The 20,060-nt window shown below is 41.4% G+C and overlaps 1 long non-coding RNA gene across 1 annotated transcript; it reads left to right on the top strand.

Moving 5' to 3' along the window:
- The first annotated feature begins 4,644 nt into the window (after positions 1 to 4,644).
- LOC141282407 (uncharacterized) lies at positions 4,645 to 5,765 on the top strand. The gene is made up of 3 exons (XR_012337032.1): positions 4,645 to 4,968; positions 5,402 to 5,534; positions 5,660 to 5,765. It is a non-coding gene; the product is annotated as an uncharacterized lncRNA (long non-coding RNA).
- The last annotated feature ends 14,295 nt before the right edge of the window (positions 5,766 to 20,060 follow it).

Raw genomic sequence — 20,060 nt, forward strand, 5'->3', positions numbered from 1 at the left:
AACAACAGCTAATTGCTTCAAGGATAAAATTACAGATCTGACAGCATTATTTTAAGTGACAGACTTTAGCTCTGTAATGCTTTACAATGGCAACACACTGACATTAAGAGAAATGGGAAAGTGTCAGAGAGAGCAGCTGGGTCACACAGAGTGAGATAAAAAAAGAGTAAGAGAAAAAGAAAGACAAGAGAGAAAAGCAGATTTGCTGCACATTAGTGATGTAATCTGATCTAGTGCTCCCATAAGAACTACTTTTTCTACTCAGAGACATATTTCGTCACTTCTTAACTAAATGCTAATGTTCTCTATAAATTGTATTTATTAGGGCCCGAGCACACCAGGGTGTGAGGACCCTATTGTTTTTGCTCCGATTATTATTAGGGCCCGAGCACACCGGGGTGTGAGGACCCTATTGTTTTTGCTCGGTTTATTATTATTATTAGGGCCCGAGCACCGAGGAGCAGGCCGGAATGGCCTGCACTGTGGGTGCAAAGCCCTATTGTTTTTTCTTCGTTTATTATTATTATTAGGGCCCGAGCACACCAGGGTGTGAGGACCCTATTGTTTTTGCTGCGTTTCTTCTTCTTCTTCTTCTCCGAAATGGATTGCATTTTTGAGGGCCTAAACATACCCGAAAACTCATGAAAATTTGCACACGCATCAGAAGTGGCGAAAATTTACATGTAGCGCCACCTGCAAAATTTCAAGAGAACAGCCCCCCCACTACGAAAAACTTACAGATACGAAATTTGGTAGGATCATCTATTACTCCAAGACCTACAAAAAAGTCTCTTGGAGCTAAGCTCTAAACCCCACAGGAAGTCAGCCATTTTGAATTTTCTCTGTCATTTTTTGACATTTCCAAGCGTTGTACTTTAACGAACTCCTCCTAGAGATTTAATCTGATCATCATCATATTTGGTCAGTATCATCTAAAGGCCTTTGCAATGCTAAACTGCGGAGCTTTTGACTTTTCTTTGGAGGGCGTGTCCATGGCGGCTTGGCAAAGTGTGATGTTTCGCCATGAAACAGGAAGCTGATGTTATTCAGGCATACATTGTCCGATCTGCCCCTGACTTGACACGTTTGATAAGGGTCCAGGCCTGAATACATCAACATGGCATAATTCAGTAACACTCATAGCGCCACCTAGAGGCAGTAGGAAATACCCTGTTTTACGCTGTGACTTACTGCTCTTAGATAATTAACCATATCAACATCATATTTCACCAGTGTAATCTCAAGACCTTGTGTGATAATAAAAAGTAACGACCATGACTTTTCATTTAAGGTATCGCTAAATGAATCGCATTTTTGACAGGCTAAACAAGCTCATAAAGTCATAAAACGTTGCACACACGTCAAAAGTGGCGAAAATTTACATGTGGCATAGGCCCCGGAAGTGGGCGTGTAGAAATGGCTCGATAGCGCCACCTGCAAAATTTCAGGAGAACAGCCCCGCCGCTACGAACAACCTACAGATACGAAATTTGGTAGGGTTATCTATCACCCCAAGACCCACAAAAAAGTCTCTTGGAGAGAAACTCTAAACCCCACAGGAAGTCGGCCATTTTGAATTTTTGCTGTGATTTCTGTGCAAATTTTGTCATTTCCAGGCTTCGTACTTTAACAAACTCCTCCTAAAGATTTTGGCAGATCGTCATCATATTTGGTCAATCTCATCTAAAGGCCTTTGTGATGTTAAATTGCGGAGCTTTTGACTTTTCGTTGGAGGGTGTGTCTGTGGCGGCTTGACAAAGTTCAGCATTTTCGCCATGAAACAGGAAGTTGTTATAACTCAGGCATACAATGTCCAATCTGCCCCACACTTCACATGTTTGATAAGAGTCTTGGCCTGAACACATTTCAATGCCAATATTCAGCTTCAGTCCTAGCGCCACCTAGAGGTAGCAGGAAATGCCTTGTTTTACGCTGTGATTTACTGTTCTCAGAGATTTAATCAAATCATCATCATATTTGGTCAGACAGATGATAAATTGCGAAGATCTTGACTTTTCGTTGAAGGGCGTGTCCGTGGCATCCTGGCAAAGTGTGATGTTTCACCATGAAACAGGAAGCTGTTGTAATTCAAGCATACATTGTTTGATCTGCTCCAGACTTCACACATTTGATAAGGGTCCTGGCCTGAACACATCAACATGGCATAATTCAGTAACACTCATAGCGCCACCTAGAGGCAGCAAGAAATACCATGTTTACGCTGTGACTTACTGCTCTTAGATATTTAACCATATCAACATCATATTTCACCAGTGTAATCTCAAGACCTTGTGTGATGATAAAAAGCAACGACCTTGACTTTTCATTAAAGGGCGTGTCCGTGGTGGCCTCGCAAAGTATCACTAAATGAATCGCATTTTGACAGGCTAAACCAGCTCAAATCGTCATAAAACGTTGCACACACGTCAGAAGTGGCAAAAATTTACATGTGGCATAGGCGCCAGAAGTGGGCGTGTAGAAATGGCTCGATAGCGCCACCTGCAAAATTTCAAGAGAACAGCCCCGTCGCTACGAAAAACCTACAGATATGAAATTTGGTAGGGTCATCTATCACCCCAAGACCTACAAAAAAGTCTCTTGGCGTGAAGCTCTAAACCCCACAGGAAGAATTTTTTCTGTGATTTCTGTGCAAATTTTGTCATTTCCAGGCTTCGTACTTTAACAAACTCCTCATAGAGATTTTGTCAGATTGTCATCATATTTGGTCAATCTCATCTAAAGGCCTTTGTGATGTTAAATTGCGGAGCTTTTGACTTTTCGTTGGAGGGTGTGTCCGTGGCGGCTTGACAAAGTTCAGCATTTTCGCCATGAAACAGGAAGTTGTTATAACTCAGGCATACAATGTCCAATCTGCCCCACACTTCACATGTTTGATAAGAGTCTTGGCCTGAACACATTTCAATGCCAATATTCAGCTTCAGTCCTAGCGCCACCTAGAGGTAGCAGGAAATGCCTTGTTTTACGCTGTGATTTACTGTTCTCAGAGATTTAATCAAATCATCATCATATTTGGTCAGACAGATGATAAATTGCGAAGATCTTGACTTTTCGTTGAAGGGCGTGTCCGTGGCATCCTGGCAAAGTGTGATGTTTCACCATGAAACAGGAAGCTGTTGTAATTCAAGCATACATTGTTTGATCTGCTCCAGACTTCACACATTTGATAAGGGTCCTGGCCTGAACACATCAACATGGCATAATTCAGTAACACTCATAGCGCCACCTAGAGGCAGCAAGAAATACCATGTTTACGCTGTGACTTACTGCTCTTAGATATTTAACCATATCAACATCATATTTCACCAGTGTAATCTCAAGACCTTGTGTGATGATAAAAAGCAACGACCTTGACTTTTCATTAAAGGGCGTGTCCGTGGTGGCCTCGCAAAGTATCACTAAATGAATCGCATTTTGACAGGCTAAACCAGCTCAAATCGTCATAAAACGTTGCACACACGTCAGAAGTGGCAAAAATTTACATGTGGCATAGGCGCCAGAAGTGGGCGTGTAGAAATGGCTCGATAGCGCCACCTGCAAAATTTCAAGAGAACAGCCCCGTCGCTACGAAAAACCTACAGATATGAAATTTGGTAGGGTCATCTATCACCCCAAGACCTACAAAAAAGTCTCTTGGCGTGAAGCTCTAAACCCCACAGGAAGAATTTTTTCTGTGATTTCTGTGCAAATTTTGTCATTTCCAGGCTTCGTACTTTAACAAACTCCTCATAGAGATTTTGTCAGATTGTCATCATATTTGGTCAGTCTCATCTAAAGGCCTTTGTAATGTTAAATTGTGGAGCTTTTGACTTTTCGTTGGAGGGTGTGTCCGTGGCGGCCTGACAAAGTTCAGCATTTTCGCCATGAAACAGGAAGTTGCTATAACTAAGGCATACAATGTCCAATCTGCCCCACACTTCACATGTTTGATAAGAGTCTTGGCCTGAACACATTTCAATGCCAATATTCAGCTTCAGTCCTAGCGCCACCTAGAGGTAGCAGGAAATGCCTTGTTTTATGCTGTGATTTACTGTTCTCAGAGATTTAATCAAATCATTATCATATCAGGTGAGACTGATCTGAAGCCCTTTGCGATGAGAAATTGCGAAGATCTTGACTTTTCGTTGAAGGGCGTGTCCGTGGCGGCCTCGCAAAGAGTGATGTTTCGCCAAGAAACAGGAATCTATTGCAATTCAGACATACATTGTCCGATCTGCCCTATTCTTCACACTTTTGATAAGGGTCCTGGCCTGAACACATCAATATAACAACAATCAGTTACAGTCAAAGCGCCACCTGCTGCACACAAGAGGTGTGGCACATCAAAGTTCCTTCAAAGGGCACATGGCATGAAAATTCACTTTAGGAGGTTTTTTAACATTAATATAAGTTACCCCAGCCTGTTTATGTTCCCCAATTGGTTTAAAATGGTGGTAGGTGTAAACAGACCCCTGGGAGTTCTGATCTGCCTTTGAAAAAAGTCAGCTCAGATGAGCCGTTTAGGAATGTGCCTCGTTATGTCCTCACAACGAGCGAGGTTCCCCCGCCTTCCTCTGGTTTGCCCGCCTGGAGCATATGGGCCCGCCCACTAGAATTTCTAGTCATTTTTTGAGTTTATTGAGTACGCGGAGCGCCGTTGTTTTCGTCGAGAGACATCATGACTAGCAAACGAGGAAAGCATAACATTTGCTCAGTGTTTGGATGTTCACCAGAACACAAACATCTTTTCTCTGTTCCATTAATTGAGGATTTGCGGAGTCAGTGGGTTAATTTTATTTTGCCTGTAAATACGACGCGAAAAATCCCTAAAGTTGTCCTCGTGTGTGAAAAACATTTCACCGACGACTGTTTTATCAACTTGGGACAATACAAAGCTGGCCTTGCTCATCGTCTGAGGTTAAAGCCTGATGCAGTACCAACTCTTTGTGGCCAGCTACGAACTTCGGAGAGGTAAGTCATGTTTTTACTTCGCAACGTTATGCATGGCTGTAACATTAGCTAGTTCTGCAGCTAGCAGCCCGGTTACTGGCGCTAATGTAAAGATTGATAGCATCAAGTATGTGTGTAAATCAGGGTTGCAATAAGTTACTATAGTCCGGTTTTGGAGAAACACAACTTGAACGGGGTGTTATGCTGCATTCCAGGCAGGTTTTTGAGCCCTTGAATTACGGCTTCAAAAACACGACTCACAACTCTATGCGTTCCAGGCAGCCTGTAACCCGTGTTTTTACAACCTTCTACCTGTGAAAATGCACTGGAACAGCACTTTTTAACTGTTCTGCTGTTGGTGTTATCTGGCCATGGCATGTTTTTAAATTACTGAGGTTTTAAATTACCTCTACAATATACAAAGTTATAAGTTTACCTTGTTGTCTGTACACAGGCCAGCACATCAACAGCTTCCATTAACCTGCCTTTCTCAAGGGATGTTGCCTGCCAAACAGACCACCTGGAAACACTAACTGTTGGCACACAGCTGTCTTTGAAGACTCTGCAGCCCCACCTTAGAAGTGAAGGTATGTATTTACTTGCCACTGTCAGTACATTTACTTTTCATATACTCAGTAAGAATTCTTGCATTTGTCAATGCTTTCATTGTGTGTTGTTTCATTGAACTTTCCTTATTAATTTTTTGTCGTAGGCATCCAGGCAAGTGTCTCCTGCAGAGATTTTGGTGTGGGGTCTTCAAATGCAGACCCTTTGTGCCTGTCATCAACACCTATAAAGAGACCACTCAAAAGACCTGGGGCCTCATTTATAAAACTTTGCGTAGGATTTGCGTCAGAAGTGGCGTACGGATAAAACATAGGACGAGCGTACGCACAGAAATAATCGGATTTATAAAACCGTGCGCACGCACATCCTACGCATTTTTCCCTCACAATCAATTCTAAATGTAGCGCAGCTTTTGCGGCTTCATGACACGCCCATAGTTGTCCATAAATAGTCCGTGAAACGCCCACAATTTAATATGCATTGATTGCGAAATCATGGCAAACACAGAGAGGAAATAAAAAAAACGTAACTTCACTCAATGTGAAGTAGAAGTTATCGTTGGCGAGGTGGAAAAGAGGAGAAAAATGTTGTTTGGAGGGCACAGTGTGGGCATTACTAATGCCAAAAAAGGCACTTGAGTGGCAAACGGTGGCAGACTCCGTAAATGCTGTAGCCTCACAACCTCGGACCGTGGCCGAAATAAAGAAATGGTCGGACATCAAAGTCGAGGCACAAAAACGTCTAGCACTCCATCGCCAGAGTGTGTCTGCCACGGGTTGGGGAAAGGGGACATTGTTTAGCGCAAATGTAATTTCTTGTTGCTTTCTGAATGGTTTAGACATACGCCATGCATTGTTTTATCAAAAAATAAAACACAGTAAAGGCATATGCATGAATACCATAATTCCATAGATTATGAAGATATGGTTTACTATGAAAACAACTTTCCCCAGTGGACAATTAATACATCTATCTATTTATTTATCTATCTATCTATATATCTCCTTAATTATCTATCTATCTGTCTATGTAATTGCATCTATATCTGCTCCGCCAGAATATCAGTTTTGTACATTATTTCGTTCTGTGAACTATATTCTTTATGAGGATGAATTGCACAACATGCCAATATTATTGCAGAACATATTTCACTTTTCTTTTAGCAAATATATATGTGTGCATTTGAATTTCTGTTGTAATTTTCGATTTCTTTATTTTTTGGTTTCACTGCTGATCGATCAAACGGGTGTTCGTGTAAGGCTGTTAATTGTAAGACTTTTGCTTTGTGAAGTCTTCATGTTATTTATGAGAGGCACTGTTGTCACTTTCACGTGTTTCTTCCATCTGCCGACTGTGTCGCCATTTCTCATTTCACCCGTTTTTGTGCGTACGCCTGGGTCAGAGCTTGCGTGACGGACAGTACATTCTCCCGTCAAGTTTGCTTTTTATAAATAACAACTATTGCGTAGAGAGTGGCGTACGCCTTCTTTTATACACACATATATATACACACATATATATTCACACACACATATATACACACATATATATATATATATATATATATATATATATATATATATATATATATATACACACACATATATATACACACATATATATTCACACACACATATATACACATATATATATATATACATATATATGAAACATTTCCATGATAAGCATGGGTTATGTGTAACATTACTGCAATATACAGTACACGGTATAATTACAAAATGAGCCACAGTGCAGTCTTCTCTAAAATAGAAATATTACTGATATACATATTCGAATTACAGGCACATGACCAAAGTAGTCTTCTCATAAATACAAATATTACTAATATGACTGATATAGATGCTAATACAGCTTTAGAACGCTAGCAAATTTCAGCAATATGAAAAGAAAAAAATGTAGGCGAGCATTAGCTACGTGATAATAATTGTAACAGCATACAAACAAACAAACTAATGTACTGTATCTAGACACTTTATTTTATACCAACCAATCTGAGAAGTGGTGTTGTAATCGCTGAGATGCAATCTCTTCAGGTGCTTCCCCCTCCGGATCAGATTCTGGGTCAAACTGGAAAGCATTAACGACTGCACGAGCCATTGCAATACTTCCACTATAAACATTAGCGCATGGTGCAGTGGCCGCACGTTGGTCAAGACCACACCCCCACCCTCCACCTTGCCCTGCCAATCTCCTTCTCAATAGCCAATCATAGCAGTGGGTGTTTACTTCCAAGTTTCAATGCGGCCCGCCCATCAAAACGAGTCGTTTCTCCAGACAGTCTCTGCGCCATGCTACGAAATAGCCTAGTACTTAATGCTTTTGATGTTTTGGGATGTAAAAACCACGCGACCGTCGTAAGTACACCTCAGACAACAGTATAAAACATGAAAAATCGACTGTGTCTTGTGCCCTTTAAATATCCACCTATATTTACCCACTTAAATTTAAATCCCCCTGGTTCAATGCTTTACTAAGGCCATAGGGTGGCGGTGCACATGCGTGCGAGGGCCCTTCCATCGCTGCTTGCAGCTTTAATTAGGGCCCGAGCACCGAGGAGCAGGCCAGAATGGCCTGCACCGAAAGGTGCAAAGCCCTATTGTTTTTGCTCTGAATATTATTTTTATTATTAGGGCCCGAGCACCGAGGAGCAGGCCAGAATGGCCTGCACCGAAAGGTGCGAAGCCCTATTGTTTTGCTCGGAATATTATTTTTATTATTAGGGCCCGAGCACCGAGGAGCAGGCCAGAATGGCCTGCACCGAAAGGTGCGAAGCCCTATTGGTTTTGCTCGAATTTATTATTAGGGCTCGAGCACCGAGGAGCAGGCCAGAATGGCCTGCACCGAAAGGTGCGAAGCCCTATTGTTTTTGCTCGGATTTATTATTTTTTTTTTTTTTTTTTTTTTTTTTTTTACGTTTCAGGGCAATTTGGGGGCCTTAACATACTCAAAAACTCTTGAAAATTGGCAGAGATGTCAGAGTCGTCGGCCATTAGGACCCGGCAAAGGCTGGAATTCGGCCGTGGTAAGGGAGCTCTGTAGCGCCCCCTGTAATGCAAAAACAAACATTGGGGCACAGATCGGGCAAAAATTTACGCACATGTATGAGACTTGGTACGCATATAGATCTCATCGACCCGAACAACTTTCACCCTCTAACATTTAAGCTCCGCCCAACAGGAAGTCGGCTATTTTGGATTGTTTAAAAAATGCATGCATTGAACTTTTAAATACTCCTCCTAGAGGATGCATGCGATTGACACCAAACGTGGTAAACATGATGCTGAGACATTGTACTTGCTAAATTGCGAAGGGATTTTTGATATCTCGAACGGTTCTGCCATGGCGAGGCGACGAATTTATGGCGAATTCAGAGAAACAGGAAGTGTCTAATATCTAAGGCAAAAAATATCTTATTGTGATGCCATGCAGGGTGTTTGTTCGTCTGAAGATTCCGATCGCATCGATGTGTCCATTGTGACTCCCGGGTATAGCGCCACCACCAGGCGCCAGGAAGTGTGTCAGTCACAAAGCTGGATTTTTTTGACAGTTCCATGCGATGTTCTTTTAAATACTCCTTCTAGGATTTTCATGCGATTGACACAAGAAGTGGTCAACATGATGCCGAGACATTGTAGATGATAAATTGCGAAGGGATTTTTGATATCTCGAACGCTGTTCCCATGGCAACCTGTCAAACTTTACTTTCATTTTAAAGGCATATTTAAGCCTTACAGTTCCATGCAATGTTCTTTTAAATACTCCTTCTAGGATTTTCATGCGATTGACACCAAAAGTGGTCAACATGATGCCAAGACATTGTAGATGATAAATTGCGAAGGGATTTTTGATATCTCGAACGTTGTTTCTATGGCAACGCGTCAAATTTTACTTTCATTTTAAAGGCTTATTTAAACCTGACAGTTGCATGCGATGTTCTTTTATATACTACTTCTAGGGAAATAATGTGATTCACCCCAGAAGTGGTCAACATGATGCCGAGATATTGTAGATGATAAATTGCGAAGGGATTTTTGATATCTCAGACGCTGTTCCCATGGCAACGCGTCAAACTTTACTTTCATTTTAAAGGCATATTTAAGCCTTTCAGTTGACGCCGATGTTCTTTTAAATACTCCTTCTAGAATATTCATGCGATTGACTCCAGAAGTGGTGTACATGATGCCGAGACATTGTAGATGATAAATTGCGAAGGAATTTTGGACATCTCAAACGCTGTTCCTATAGCAACGCGTCAAACTTTTCTTTTATTTCAGGCATATTAAAGGCTCTTGGTGTGCTTAGATTGACTTCCAATTTGGCACACAGATCAGATTTGTCGGCTGTTAAGTGTGCACTGAAAGGTCAGATATAGGCGTGTCTCTTAAGTGGCTCACTAGTGCCCCCGCTTGTCTAAAATGTGGGGTTTCTTTTAGCTACAGTCCCCAAATGGCTCAGTAACAACCTTAAATAGCCCACTGATATTTACCCACTAGATGCCCGTGCCCACCGTGCATCGTTTTCTTGGACGCACCGTGTAGCGGTAAAAAAACGTGCGAGGGCCCGCCATCGCTGCTTGCAGCTATATTTATTATTTTATTTTATTTTTAAGACTTTTGAACTTTTTGGGTGCCTTAAGTTAACATACTCGAAAACTCTTGAAATTTGGCACAGACGTCAGAGAAATCCAAAGGCTGGACAATGGGTGTGGCACAGGGGCTCTGTAGCGCCCCCTGTAATGCAAAAAAAAACATTGATGCACAGATCGCGCAAAAATGTACGCACATGTACGAGAATTGGTACGCTTATAGATCTCATCGAACCGAACAACTTTCGCCCTTAACATTTAAGCTCCGCCCAACAGGAAGTCGGCTATTTTGAATTGTTTCAAAAATGCATGCGGTGAACTTTTAAATACTCCTCCTAGGGGATTCATGCGAACGACACCAAACGTGGTGATCATGATGCCGAGACATTGTACTTGTTAAATTGCGAAGGGATTTTTGATATCTCGAACGGTTCTGCCATGGCGAAGCGACAAAGTTGTGGCGAAATCAGAGAAACAGGAAGTGTCTAATATCTAAGGCAAAAAATGTATTATTGTGATGCCAAGCGGGGGGTTTGTTCGTCTGAAGATTCCGATCGCATCGATGTGCCTATTGTGAGTCTTAGGTATAGCGCCACCACCAGGCGCCAGGAAGTGTGTCAGTCATGAACTTTTAAATACTTCTCCTAGGGAATTCATACGATTGACACCAAACGTGGTGAACATGATGCTGAGACATTGGACTTGCTAAATTGCGAAGGGATTTTTGATATCTCGAACGGTGTTGCACTGGCAAGGCGACAAATTTATGACGAATTCAGAGAAACAGGAAGTGTCTAATATCTAAAGCAAAAAATGTCTTATAGGGATGACACGTAGTGTGTATGTTCGGCCAAGGATTCCGATCGCAACAATGTGCCTATTGTGAGTCTCGGGTATAGCGCCACCAACAGGCACCAGGAAATGTGGCAGTCACAAAAGGTGGATTTTTTGACAGTTGCATGTGGTGAACTTTTAAATACTCCTCCTAGGATTTTCATGCGATTGACACCAAAAGTGATCAACATGATGCTGAGACATTGTAGATGATAAATTGCGAAGGGATTTTTGACATCTCGAATGCTTTTCCCATGGCAACGCCTCAAACTTTACTTTTATTTTCAGGCATATTTAAGCCCTTGGCATGCACTTTGGGTGCCTTAACATGCTCGAAAAGAACGGAAATTTGGCACAGATGTCAAAGTCACGAGCCACTAGGCACATGCAAAGGCTGGAATATGGGCGTGGCAAGGGAGCTCTGTAGCGCCCCCCGTAATGCAAAAACAAACATTGGGGCACAGATCGAGCAAACATGTACGCACATGTACGAGAGTTGGTACCCTTATAGATCTCATCGACCCGAACAACTTTCGCACTCAAACATTTTAGCTCCACCCAACAGGAAGTCGACTATTTTGGATTGTTTCAAAAATGCATGCGGTGATCTTTTAAATACTCCTCCTAGGGGTTTCATGTGATTGACACCAATCGTGGTGAACATGATGTCGAGACATTGTACTTGCAAAATTGCGAAGGGATTTTTGATATCTCGAACGGTGCTGCTGTGGCGAGGCAACAAAGTTGTGCCGAAATCAGAGAAACAGGAAGTGTCTAATATCTAAGGCAAAAAATATCTTATTATGATGCCATGTGGGGTGTTTGTTCGTCTGAAGATTCCAATCGCATCAATTTTCCTATTGTGAGTCTCGGGTATAGCGCCACCACCAGGCGCCAGGAAGTGTGTCAGTCACAAAGGTGGATTTTTTTGACAGTTCCAACCGATGTTCTTTTGAATACTCCTTCTAGGATATTCATGCGATTGGAACCAAAAGTGGTCAACATGATGCTGATACATTGTATATGATAAATTGCAAAGGGATTTTTGATATCTCGAATGCTGTTCCCATGGCAACGCCTCAAACTTTACTTTTATTTTAAAGGCATATTTAAGCCTTTCAGTTGACGCCGATGTTCTTTTAAATACTCCTTCTAGGATATTCATGCGATTAACACCAGAAGTGGTCTAGATGATGCCGAGACATTGTTGATGATAAATTGTGAAGGGATTTTTGATATCTCAAACGCTGTTCCCATGGCAACGCCTGAAACTTTACTTTTATTTTAAAGGCTTATTTAAGCCGTTCAGTTGACGCCGATGTTCTTTTAAATACTCCTTCTAGGATATTCATGCGGTTGACTCCAGAAGTTGTCAACATGATGCCGAGACATTGTAGATGATAAATTTCCAAGGGATTTTTGATATCTTGAACGCTGTTCCCATGGCAATGCCGCAAACTTTACTTTTATTTCTGGCATATTTAAGGCTCTTGACGTGGTTAGATTAACCTAAAAGTTGGCACACACATCAGAGTTGTTGGCTGTTAAGTATTCACAAAAAGGTCAGACATAGGCGTGTCTCTTAAGTGGCTCACTAGTGCCCCCGTTTGTCTAAAATGTGAAGTTTCTTTAACCTACAGTCCCCAAATGGGTCAGTAACAACATTAAATAGCCCACTGATATTTACCCACTTGATGCCCTTGCCCACCGTGCATCGTTTTCTCGGACGCACCGTGTAGCGGTAAAAAAAACGTACGAGGGCCCGCCATTGCTGCTTGCAGCTATTTAGGGCCCGAGCACCGAGGAGCAGGCCAGAATGGCCTGCACCGAAAGGTGCGAAGCCCTATTGGTTTTGTTAGAATTTATTATTAGGGCCCGAGCACAGAGGAGGTGCGAAGCCCTATTGTTTTTGCTCGGATTATTAGGGCTCGAGCACCGAGGAGCAGGCCAGAATGGCCTGCACCGAAAGGTGCGAAGCCCTATTGGTTTTGTTAGAATTTATTAGGGCCCGAGCACCAAGGAGCAGGCCAGAATGGCCTGCACCGTAGGTGCGAAGCCCTATTGTTTTTGCTCGGATTATTATTATTTTTTTTTTTTTTTTATTTTTTTTTAACACTTTTGGACTTTTTGGGGGCCTTAACATACTCGAAAACTCTTGAAATTTGGCACAGACGTCAGAGTCGTCCGTCATCGCAGAAATCCAAAGGCTGGAACACGGGCGTGGCACGGGGGCTCTGTAGCGCCCCCTGTAATGCAAAAAAAAACATTGATGCACAGATCGGGCAAAAATGTACGCACATGTACGAGAATTGGTACGCTTATAGATCTCATCGACCCGAACAACTTTCGCCCTCTAACATTTAAGCTCCGCCCAACAGGAAGTCGGCTATTTTGGACTGTTTAAAAAATGCATGCATTGAACTTTTAAATACTCCTCCTAGGGGATTCGTGCGAATGACACCAAATGTGGTGATCATGATGTCGAGACATTGTACTTGCTAAATTGCAAAGGGATTTTTGATATCTCGAACGGTTCTGCCATGGCGAGGCGACAAAGTTGTGGTGAAATCAGAGAAACAGGAAGTGTTTAATATCTAAGGTAAAAAATGTCTTATTGTGATGCCATGCGGGGGGTTTGTTCGTCTGAAGATTCCGATCGCATCGATGTGCCTATTGTGACTCCCGGGTATAGCGCCACCACCAGGCGCCAGGAAGTGTGTCAGTCATAAAGGTGGATTTTTTTGACAGTATCATGCGATGTTCTTTTAAATACTCCTCCTAGGATTTTCATGCGATTGACACGAGAAGTGGTCAACATGATGCCAAGGCATTGTAGATGATAAATTGTGAAGGGATTTTTGATATCTCAAACGCTGTTCCCATGGCAACCTGTCAAAATTTTACTTTCATTTTTAAGGCATATTTAAACCTTACAGCTGCATGCGGTAAACTTTTAAATACTCCTCCTGAGTAAATAATGTGATTGACTCCAGAAGTGGTCAACATGATGCCGAGACATTGTAGATGATAAATTGCAAAGGGATTTTTGATATCTCGAACGTTGTTCCCATGGCAACGCGTCAAACTTTACTTTCATTTTAAAGGCATATTGAAGCCTTTCAGTTGACGCCGATGTTCTTTAAAATATTCCTTCTAGAATATGCATGCAATTGACACCAGAAGTGGTCTACATGATGCCGAGACATTTTAGATGATAAATTGCGAAGGGATTTTTGATATCTCGAACGCTGTTCCCATGGCAACGCGTCAAACTTTACTTTCATTTTAAAGGCATATTGAAGCCTTTCAGTTGACGCTGATGTTCTTTTAAATACTCCTTCTAGAATATTTATGCGATTGACACCAGAAGTGGTCAACATGATGCCGAGACATTGTAGATGATAAATTGCAAAGGGATTTTTGATATCTCGAACGTTGTTCCCATGGCAATGCGTCAAACTTTGCTTTCATTTTCCAGCATATTTAAGGCTGACAGTTACATGCTGTGAACCTTTAAATACTCCTCGTATGGGATTCATGCGATTGACACCAAAAGTGGTCAAAATAATGCCGAGACATTGTAGATGATAAATTGCGAAGGAATTTTTGACATCTCGAACGCTGTTCCCATGGCAACGTGTCAAACTTTACTTTAATTTCAGGCATGTTTAAGGCTCTTGGCGTGCTTAGTTGAACTTTAAAGTTGGCACACACATCAGAGTTTTCGGCTGTTAAGTGTTGACAAAAAGGTCAGATAAAAGCGTGTCTATTTAGTCAGTGACTAGTCCCCCTGTTTGTCTAAAATATGGTGTTTCTTTTACCTACTGTACCTAAATGGGTCAGTAGCAACATGAAATAGTCCACTGATATTTACCCACTTGATGCCCTTGCCCACCGTGCATCGTTTTCTCGGAGGCACCGTGTAGCGGTAAAAAAACGTGCGAGGGCCCGCCATCGCTGCTTGCAGCTATATTTTTTATTTTTTTATTTTTATTTTCACTTTTGGACTTTTTGGGGGCCTTAACATACTCGAAAACTCTTGAAAATTGGCACAGATGTCAGAGTCGTCCGTCATCGCAGAAATCCAAAGGCTGGAACACGGGCGTGGCACGGGGGCTCTATAGCGCCCCCTGTAATGCAAAAAAAAACATTGATGCACAGATCGGGCAAAAATTTACGCACATGTACGAGAGTTGGTACGCATATAGATCTCATCGACCCGAACAACTTTCGCCCTCTAACATTTAAGCTCCGCCCAACAGGAAGTCGGCTATTTTGGATTGTTTAAAAAATGCATTCGTTGAACTTTTAAATACTCCTCCTAGTGGATTCATGGGATTGACACCAAACGTGGTGATCATGATGTCGAGACATTGTACTTGCTAAATTGCGAAGGGATTTTTGATATCTCGAACGGTTCTGCCATGGCGAGGCGACGAATGTATGGCGAATTTAGAGAAGCAGGAAGTGTCTAATTTCTAAGGCAAAAAATATCTTATTGTGATGCCATGCAGGGTGTTTGTTCGTCTGAAGATTCCGATCGCATCGATGTGCCTATTGTGACTCCCGGGTATAGCGCCACCACCAGGCGCCAGGAAGTGTGTCAGTCACAAAGCTGGATTTTTTTAAAAAATTCCATGCTATGTTCTTTTAAATACTCCTTCTAGAAAAATCATGCAATTGACACCAAAAGTGGTGAACATGAAGCCGAGAGATTGTAGATGATAAATTGCGAAGGGATTTTTGATATCTCAAACGCTGTTCCCATGGCAACGCGTCAAACTTTACTTTCATTTTAAAGGCATATTTAAGCCTTTCTGTTGCATGCAGGAAACTTTTAAATACTCCTTCTAGGATTTTCATGAGATTGACACCAGAAGTGGTCAACATGATGCCGAGACATTGTAGATGATAAAATGCGAAGGGATTTTTGATATCTCGAACGCTGTTCCCATGGCAACGCGTCAAACTTTACTTTCATTTTAAAGGCTTATTTAAGCCTTTCTGTTGCATGCAGGAAACTTTTAAATACTCCTTCTAGGATTTTCATGAGATTGACACCAGAAGTGGTCAACATGATGCCAAGACATTGTAGATGATAAATTGGGAAGGGATTTTTGATATCTCGAACGCTGTTCCCATGGCAACGCGTCAAACTTTACTTTCATTTTAAAGGCATATTTAAGCCTTTCAGTTGACGCCAATGTTCTTTTAAATAATCTTTCTAGAATATTCATGAAATTGACACCAGAAGTGGTCAACATGATGCCGAGACATTGTAGATGATAAGTTGCGAAGGGATTTTTGATATCTCAAACGCTGTTCCCATGGCAACGCATCAAACTTTACTTTCATTTTAAAGGCTTATTTAACCCTTGTGTGGTGTTCGGGTCTGTGGGACCCGTTTTTAATGTTTACCAAAAGAACAATAATGCAATTAATTGTTGTTTCAACCTCAGATTCATTGGCCTTGGCTCATTTTCTATAAAGAACATAAAAATAATCTACTTTAAAATGACTGTACACTGTACACCCCCCTACACATTTATATTACATCTGTGGTGTTCGGGTCCACTGGACCCGGGGGTAGTAAGAGAGTGAAAATTGAATGTGCTATGTAACTTTACTCTGTTTTTTCTCTTATATGGGACTCCTGTGAGTGCATGAGTGTGTTTGTATATATTTATGTACATATGTGATGGATGCATGTCAGAGTTTTGTCCTTCTGCACTTGCTGTAACAGCGCAAGGATACAACATGTTATATATCAAGCATGAACACTTTTCTGCCCCCACTGTCCCAAACACTTTACCTTTGGTCTAAGAGGAACCATTCTACATTTTACCATTATATCCCTTACAAAAATAACCATGGTTGTATTATAGTAAAAGTGTAGTAATCATGGTAAACTGGTGTATTGATTACTATTTGTAAAACCATGAGTTTACCACAAAACCTATGGTGTGTGTGTGTGTGTGTGTGTGTGTGTGTGTGTGTGTGTGTGTGTGTGTGTGTGTGTGTGTGTGTGTGTGTGTGTGTGTGTGTGTGTGTACCTGGTAATTATCACGTTGTGGGGACCAATTGTCCCCACAAAGACAGGAATACCAGAGTTTTTGTGACCTTGTGGGGACATTTTGATGTCCCCATGAGGAAACAAGCTTATAAATCAAACAAGATGATGTTTATTGAAAATCTAAGGTACAAGAAAAGTTTTTGTGATGGTTGGGGTTAGGGAATGGGGCAGGTAAGGGGAATAGAATATACGGTTTGTATGGTATAAAATGCATTACGTCTATGGAATGTCCCCACAAAACATGGAAACCAGAACGTGTGTGTGTGTGTGTGTGTGTGTGTGTGTGTGTGTGTGTGTGTGTGTGTGTGTGTGTGTGTGTGTGTGTGTGTGTGTGTGTGTGTGTGTGTTTGTGTTTGTATGAGTGTGTGAGAGATAGTGAGAAATAGAGAAAGTAAAATTTCATATCCAAGCATTTTCATCATTTTAGGTTGTAGCCAAAAGCAACACATTGTACTGCAGTATGTGTGGACATAAGATGGACAGGAAGACACAGTATACATCTATAAAATGCAAGAAATGCATATGCAACACAGCTACACAGTAAAAATCTGTTTCTTATGTATTGTGTAGGCTGACATGAACAGGTTATGTGTTCAGTGTGGATGATGTGTTATGATACCGCATCTTTTCAGATGGGGCTTGTGCTGTGTAGACGGACACAAATGTGTACAATTTCAAACTGAGTTCAAAGAATTAAACATCAAAAGTGATGAAAAACTTATTTGAGAAGAAAAAGTGATAAAAATACTTATTTTATATAAACATCTGGGGGAGAATAGAGTTTTCTTCTCTTATTTCATATTATCACAAAAACGAATGGCACTTTAATCTATAAATAGTCCTCTACCAGTGGTAAATGACAAACATTAACCATAAATTATGTCTATATTACTTGCAATAAGGCTAAAGTAATCATCTGTAAACAATATTACATAAATTTGTATGACTGCATTGGTTTAAGATACGAATAATACAGTGGGTCCACTAGACCCACAAACATTGTCTAAGTAACAGAAATATAAACACCACACGAGGGTTAAGCCTTTAAGTTGATGCCGATGTTCTTTTAAATACTCCTTCTAGAATATTCATGAGATTGACACCAGAAGTGGTCAACATGATGTCGAGACATTGTAGATGATAAATTGCGAAGGGATTTTTGATATCTCGAACGCTGTTCCCATGGCAACGCCCCAAACTTTACATTTATTTTAGGCATATTTAGGACTCTTGGCGTGCTTAGATTAACCTAAAAGTCGGCACAAACATCAGAGTTGTCGGCTGTTCAGAGTGGACAAATAGGTCAGACAAAGGCGTGTCTCTTTAGTGGCTCACTAGCGCCCCCGTTTGTCTAAAATATGGGGTTTCTTTAACCTACTGTACCTTAATGGGTCAGTAGTAACATGAAATAGTACATTGATATATAACCACTTGATGCACATGCCCACCGTGCATCGTTTTCTCGGAGGCACCGGGTAGCGGTAAACAAACGTGCGAGGGCCCGCCATCGCTGCTTGCAGCTATATTTATTTTTATTAGGGCCCGAGCACCGAGGAGCAGGCCAGAATGGCCTGCACCGAATGGTGCGAAGCCCTATTGTTTTTGCTCGGATTATTATTTTTTTATTTTTTTTTATTTTTATTTTTTTTAACAGTTTTGGGCACTTTGGGTGCCTTAATATACTCGAAAACTCTTGAAATTTGGCACAGACGTCAGAGTCGTCTGTCATTGCGAACGGGCAAAGGCTGGAACATGGGCGTGGCAAAGGGGCTCTGTAGCGCCCCCTGTAATGCAAAAAAAACCATTGGTGCACAGATCGGACAAACATGTACCCACATGTACGGGAGTTGGTACGCATATAGATCTCATCGACCCGAACAACTTTCGCCCTCTAACATTTAAGCTCCGCCCAACAGGAAGTCGGCTATTTTGGATTGTTTAAAAAATGCATGCGTTGAACTTTTAAATACTCCTTCTAGGGGATTCATGCGAATGACACCAAACGTGGTGATCATGATGTCGAGACATTGTACTTGCTAAATTGCGAAGGGATTTTTGATATCTCGAACGGTTCTGCTATGGCGAGGCGACAAAGTTGTGGCGAAATCAGAGAAACAGGAAGTGTTTAATATCTAAGGTAAAAAATGTCTTATTGTGATGCCATGCGGGTAGTTTGTTCGCCTGAAGATTCCGATCGCATCGATGTGCCTATTGTGACTCCCGGGTATAGCGCCACCACCAGGCGCCAGGAAGTGTGTCAGTCACAAAGCTGGATTTTTTTGACAGTTCCATGCGATGTTCTTTTAAATACTCCTCCTAGAATGTTTATGCGATTGACACCAATAGTGGTCAACATGATGCCAAGACATTGTAGATGATAAATTGCGAAGGGATTTTTGATATCTCGAACGCTGTTCCCATGGCAACCTGTCAAACTTTACTTTCATTTTTAAGGCATATTTAAACCTTACAACTGCATGCGGTAAACTTTTAAATACTCCTCCTGAGGAAATAATGTGATTGACTCCAGAAGTGGTCAACATAATGCTGAGACATTGTAGATGATAAATTGCGAAAGGATTTTTGATATCTCAAACGCTGTTCCCATGGCAACGTGTCAAACTTTTTACTTTCATTTTGAAGGCATATTTAAGCCTTTCAGTTGATGCCGATGTTCTATAAAATACTCCTTCTAGGATATTCATGCGATTGACACCAAACGTGGTGATTATGATGCCAAGACATTGTAGATGATAAATTGCGAAAGGATTTTTGATATCTCAAACGCTGTTCCCATGGCAACGCGTCAAACTTTACTTTCATTTTAATGGCATTTTTAAGCCTTTCAGTTGATGCCGATGTTCCTTTAAATACTCCTTCTAGGATATTCATGCGATTAACACCAAAAGTGGTCAACATGATGCTGAGGCATAGTAGATGATAAATTGTGAAGGGATTTTTGATATCTCAAACGCTGTTCCCATGGCAACATGTCAAACTTTACTTTCATTTTAAAGGCATATTTAAGCCTTA

The sequence above is a fragment of the Paramisgurnus dabryanus genome, chromosome 7 (genome assembly GCF_030506205.2).
Source record: "Paramisgurnus dabryanus chromosome 7, PD_genome_1.1, whole genome shotgun sequence".
Taxonomy (NCBI): Eukaryota; Metazoa; Chordata; class Actinopteri; order Cypriniformes; family Cobitidae; genus Paramisgurnus; species Paramisgurnus dabryanus.